Here is a 7,112-nt window from a genome sequence, read left to right on the forward strand (position 1 = left end):
TCGCTCAAAGACCTGATCAACACCCTCCATCTAAAGCGATTCTATAGTTGACATGCTTTCAAAGCTCTTTATACATACTTAAATGTCCTAAAAAAATCTATTATCTTGGTGAAAACATAGAAATGGGTGCCTTGGTAATAACAAAAATTTTGAAAAAAGTCAAAATTTTGAAAATTTTGAAAATATTCAAATTTTTTGAAAAACAATAGAAGTGTCATTGATGAAAACCTGGCAAATAGGCATCATGGTAGGAAAAATAGAATCTCTGTTGAGAAGGTGAAAACCTAGTAAATAGGTGCTTCTTGTTTCAAATGCTACATCTTGCGGTGCATATTCTAGCTCTTGTACAGTTGATTTCTTACTTTAGTTTACTACTTTCGCTCATGCATCCATGGATTGAATCTAGTCATCATCTTCAGGGAAACACCCTAAGGTCTAGTAAAAGATCCCTTTTGCGTCAGTCACTAGTTGTTCTAACTACATCTGTCTACTATCACTTACCTTACTATTGAGATTCCTCTCAAAGAAGATTCCTTTTGCATTAGTCACTAGTTGTCCTAATTGTGTCTGACTACTATCTCTTAGTTTCCTTCTAAGATTCTTCTCAAAGATGATTTATCTCTAATTTCAGTCATTGGTGTATTAATTGAGTCTATCTATTGTTGTCCTCCTACTGAAGAGATTTCTTACACATATGTTATGAACATCAACACTTGACATCAACCCTATAAAACTAACACTAACATGGAAATGTTGACACTATTTTCATTATGTTGAGATTTTCTTTTTTTTTCTTTTTCTTTTTCTTTATCATTTCCCCTTGAGAAACTCGAGGATGTCTCTTTTTACTAGAGAAGAGAGGATTGTGGGCATGATATTTTATTTTCTTTCCACTTGTTGGTTTAGAGCCAATGATTTGAAGCATACATATAAAAGGGGTGTCCATTATAAGAGCCTTTATCTTGTATTGGATGGTCATGTATACCTCAAATCCTTTTATATGGATACTTTAGTAAGGTTGTTTCTTCTTCTTGACTATTTGAGTGAATTCTCTATGCTACAGTATACTACTAATATGTGTCTTGCTAAGTGAATGTATGGGTCACTGCAAGTATACTTAGCACATTTGTATCTCAAGTTACAAATGCAAGGGTTGTTTTAGACATAATTTGTATTGCATACTTAGCATAAGAAGGATCTCCCATGTGTCTAGTGTGTTTTCACACAAGAAACATTCTGGTCATCCTAGTGTTTATGCTTTGATGCTTATGTTTGCTTGCTACATTAAAATGGACAAATATTCTGGTCATTTTGGCTTCTTATGCCTTAATGCTTACATTTAATCCTGACAAAACTAAGACACATGTCATATTCATATTCTCATGATTGCAATGTCAATGTGAATTGTATGACATTTGTGCGTCTAAATAAACACTCAATGATGATAATTTTATGAGTTCAATAGCCAAACCTAGGGATACATCTAACATAGGGTTGCATTCCATACTCCTCTTGCATAAGAGTGCATTTCAATTACTACTTTACTTGTATTGTTTGACATGAGAGGTCATTGGTTTCTTCAAAGTATCATGTTTCTTCTTAACTACATAAGCATTTTTATCCTTGGTTAGTCCTTTTTAATTTCATGGGACACCTATCATTAACAACAAATTTGAAACCTAAATGAGATGTTTTTTATAAGAAAAATAGGTTTTACAAGAATCCTAAAACCCAAAAGTTAATACATATCAAAAGGCTGAAAATAAGCAACAAAAGCCAAGCCACAGTACTATGGCCAACCAAAAGACTAGGATGACAGACAAGCAAAAAGTCAAAAACCAAAAACTATAGAAACTAAATAGTCCAAAAGCTAGGTAATGAAAAACCTCTTTTACTCCTCTATCTTTCTTTCAAACTCCTGCATCATTTTTGCCACTTCATAGGCTTCCTAAATCTCCTCAACCATATGCTCTTGCTTCTTCTGACCTGTCTGATCCAATTTATTGAATGTAATGTACATAGTCATGTCCTCATCCATCCTATCTCTATCTCTTTCCTTTTCTTTATTATCCTCCAAGAAACCCTTGGCTTTTAGCTTTCTGGCAAGAGAAGAGATGTTATCATTTAGAGAAGTCAAAATTGAAATCATGTGGTTTGCCATATTATGATTGTAATTTTCCAGATTTTGAATCCTTTTTTAAACCAACTTAAGGCCATCCCCCTGATTTGTCAAATTTGCATGTTCTAACTTCTTCACTTAGTTTTCCAGCTAACCCATTCTTTCTTTGACCTCCTCCAATTAATGGTAGAGCTATTTAATTGACCTAAAATTGTCAATCATACTATTTCTAGCATCATTAATCAAATTCATGCCAATTTCCCTTACATTATTAGTAATAGCTACCAACATCAAATCAATGAGTTCCTCCATTTGGAGCTTTCCCTCTTTACCTTCAAGGATTTGGGGGTTCATGGCTTCTCTCACAATTTCCATTTTTGAGGTTCTAACATTAAAAATTTTCCAATCCATGCGCCTATTTTTTATAACCACCTCTCCACTCGCATCCTTTTTTTTTTCCTTATCATGTTCTTGAGGGGGAATTGGGGAAAGAAAAATGGCAGTGATCTTTAGCCCAAAATCCATTTCCCCCTCTAGAGGTATGTCCTCCTCCTTAGACCTCCTCTATTTTTTAGCTACTACCTCCTCCCTCTTAACATCCTCCTTCTCCTTATTCTCTTCATTAGTATCCATATCATCCCCTTCCTTATTATACTCTTCATCTCCTTGACCTACAATTTTGAACCCTAGCCCCCTGGGGCTTTTCTTGCACGAGGCTTTAGTTAAAAAAGGTGATTTATTCTCAAAAACCTTAGCCTTCTTTCCAAATGAAGGATTAACATCTTCATTCTTTGAACTTATACTCTGAACATCATTCATTTCAGACGAGAAGTTTGAACTCCCTGTCTCCTCAGATGCAACTACTGCCTGGGTGAGGGTTTTGCTTCTAGATTGAGCCTTGAAATGCTCATAAATCAAAATTGGTAAACCCTCATGTAGGGCCAAATTAGAAGTAGGCTTTTTCTTGTGCACAAAAATATTCTTATGCATGGAAGTATATAAATAAAAAGGGAAAGAAACCTTAATCCCATAATGAAAATGATTGAGCAAAACAAAATGATGTGTTCTAACCCTATCAAATCTCATATCCAAAGATATATACTCAATAATAGCCTCAAAAAATACCTCCATAGTTTCTTTATCAATTCCATCTTGTAGTATGTTTCACTTTTGACCAGTTCCTTCTTTTCTTCCATATTTTTTGCAAAATCCTTCACAGCATTCATAGACACCTTCTTATCTCTATAAAAATTCAATCCCTCACCCAAAATTTTAGTTATATGAGAAATGATGTCCACAGTTACTTGATATGAGACCCCATCAACTTTGACCCTTCCATCCTTCCACAAATTTACCATAAGATCAGTAATCGTAGGGTCATATCCATGGAGCTTGGCTATGTAGTTGGCAATTCCTCCCTTTTCTAACTTCTCCCATACTTTAGTTCTTTGCTTCCATTTTTTTTCCTCACCTACTGGTTCTTTCCTACTTCTCTCCCCCACCATCTCTGTAATCTTAGCACTTACTATTCTCATAAACTCCATCCTCTAGTTCCCTTTCTCAACCCTCTGTATTCTCTAATGGAAACTACTTTTATTTTCATCAATTTGTCTTTCAATACCACTAAAATGGTACATATAATAATCAACCCATAAAACATTTCAATTTTACACTAATAACATCATCTTCTTGTTCAATTCATATTTTCCATTATTGCATTTACTTACACCCATACTCTCATTTATATCCATAATTATCTTTGGACTTCACCCATATCTCCTTGGATTTTTTCCAGCTCAATTAAGTTTTTCACACCTACCAGAATATTCCCATCGATATTCCAAGTCATCACCATATATTTCTTTACTGCATCATTGGTAAACCAATCAACCACCGAGTTTTCCTCCCTATATTCATGACTGACATGGATGCTGTCAAATTTGCTAAGTGTTATATGGATTTATTCAATGATGTTAACTATTGTCCATGATAGTTGGAGATCCCCTTTGATACATTTGATGATTTTATTTGAGTCCCCCTCCTATCATAATTTTTTAACCCCCTTATCCAAAGCTAATTCCACCATGTGGAGAGCTACACTAGATTCAGCATAATGGTTTGTCTAATGTCCCAATGGGTAAGAGAGAGCACAAATCCCTTCACCGTAGTAGTTTCTTATAAAACCTACATGAGATGTTAGTTAATTTACATTTTACATTTCATCTACATTTTTTCAAATCTCATTAATCATTAATCTATAATCTCATCTACACTACATTCATACATCATATCAATTTCCATTCATCACAATCATATCACTAACATCTCATGTATGAACAACTATAAGACAAAAGAGTGACACATGCAAAGGTACTCAAATCAAAAGATCTCATCTATATATCTCTCCAAAGGAGTCAAAATGTACATCAATACAAAAAATGTGTGTTACTCAAACACTATCAATCTCAAAATGATACAAAATGGTGCTAATACATCCTTAGAAGGTAAGACAAAAGATAGAGCTAACTATTTCATTCTCCCTCATCCCTAGGTGGAGGAGGAGGAGCATTTTCTCTAGCTAGAGGAAACACAACCTTTGCTGCTCTAGTATACTCATAAATCTAGGCATCTACTCTACAACATTAGGCACTGTTGCAATATATCCAACATAATAGTAAGCTTCCATAGAAGATTTTAACCAAGCTCCATCCCATTGTTGCTTCAACTATTCTCAAAGCTGACAGATCTCTCAATCTTGCTCTACTAACTACATGTCTCAAATTGCGAGCTAAATTTATAGCTCACCCAAATGTCATTGTTTCATTCTCACTCTATCTTCAGATCTCCTTAGAGCATCCTAGGTCTATGCCAAAGCCTCTCATTTATGTAGTTCTGGAGTAGGCTGGTCCTACATCTCCTCAGTACCTACATCTTGCTCTAGTTGTTGTGTAGGCTGATCCTCTACATGCTACCTCTGCACATCACCTCTGATGGCACCAAAGGTCCCCATCTCTCATCATCATCTCCTATGTGTAGTCCCACTCCCACAAAAACCTAGATCTACTATCATTTAATGAGGAGGTATCTAAACCTATGATGTTTGTTGTCTCTATGGCTATTGTGGTGCATGCATTAGTTGTACTGGCAATGTCATCCCTACTGAATCTATAAACTACAGAAATAGATGACTCACATAATGCTCTTTGTACTTAGGCATCATCCATGTGTCTACAACTATGGCCATATAATCTCATTGTGTCATCATGATGGCCCATGCATCGATCATAGATCTCCCAGCAACTAACCACCCCTTCTTCACCTCTTCGGTGAAGCAGGCATAGGTGCAATACTCTTGTGAGATATACTATGGTCATCCATACTAATACCACACACGTGTCATAGGAAATATTTCAATCACTTGGATCAAGCAACCAATCAGTGGCTAAGAGGAAAACATATACCCAAGCTATGCTTGGGCATAATCCCAAGCCTCTATCTCTCTCCAAGGCTACCATATCACTTCCACCAAGTCATCTAGCCATGATCTCCACTAGTTGGTCTTACCAAAAGCAGTCTAGGTCTATGTATCCTTGGTACCTACAAATATAAGGCTCTTGAGACTGCCTCATATCATCACATATATGTCTCATCATAGGCAAGTTCTCACATGCCCATACCTATAGAACATAGGCACCTGTTGCCATGCTCTTCGTCTCCTTGTAGATGATCTCATGCATCTCATGAAACATATCAACCAGCGTACACTGACCCCATCCAAAATGTGTTGGCTACTCCAGCATCCTCTGCAGCATCCATCCCTAGCCACACTCAAGACCATGCTAACCTCTATCAGGCATCAAATAATAGCTAAGGAATGTACCAAGCACCACTGCTAATATGTGGGTAGGACCATATGTCTGCATTAGCTCCTCCCATTGAATAGCTCTACCCATAATGAGATCCTCTTGAAAGATGGCCCTTAGTGTTAATGTACTAGGTCTTGGCTAAGTGTCATACTCTATCTAGGCTCCTTGGAATGGAATCCAAAGTCTCTTATAGATGTCTTCTGATGTAATGTTAATCTCTCCCAAGGGAAAATGGAATGCGTTCATTTTCAAGTGGATATGCTCTACCAATGTTGTCAACAAGCCTTGATTACCCATAGATCAAGGATATTACATAAATGGGAGAGCCCCAGTGTGTCAATATGTACCACTTTGAAAACATCTAGCTGCCTAATCAATGACTTGATGGCTAGGTAGTGTGATCTGAATCCAACATCTAGGAACCTAACCTGCACACACAAAAACAAACAAGAACATAATCAGTATCCAATCTCAAAGTACACATGCTCCTACTATTATAATCAAAACATCATGACAACATGCTATGGAAATCAATGATGACACAAATACTAATGAAAAACATGTTAAATGACATGAAACAGTGCAAAATATCATGTGGAGGGACCCATCTCCTCGTGCAAAGATGCACAATATCACATGAAGAATAACTTTCCTCACACGAGGAACCTCCATGGACCATGTGAGAAAACACTCTTATGTGAGCCAGACTTAAACTATCTACACGAGAACCCTCTAAACTAGGGTTTATTGCATGAGATATAGTTACCTTTGATGCAAGGAAACCCAACTCTCTATGTGAGAAAGTACCCTAATGGCACTTCCTCGTGCAAGTTTCCTGGAGACTCACATGAAAAATTGGGTATTCACTCAAGAACCTCGGTGAAATCTATTTAAAAAGTATCAAAACATGCCAAAAATCACTCAAAATACATAAAATTTTACATGCGGGGGAGGTTTATCGACCACTCACCGAAGGTCCATAGTCTATCGATCAATGATGTCACCTTGAATGCTCAAACTGATGAGAATGCATGGGGACCACCATTTTCTCCTCAGAGTTCTTTTCTTCACAAAAGACAAATGCATAAATAATTTGAAAATGACCTTTTGGGTCCTTATATAGCTTT

This window comes from Cupressus sempervirens, chromosome 2, assembly GCF_028749045.1.
Source record: "Cupressus sempervirens isolate cs-2001-9-10 chromosome 2, ASM2874904v1, whole genome shotgun sequence".
NCBI classification, from domain to species: domain Eukaryota; kingdom Viridiplantae; phylum Streptophyta; class Pinopsida; order Cupressales; family Cupressaceae; genus Cupressus; species Cupressus sempervirens.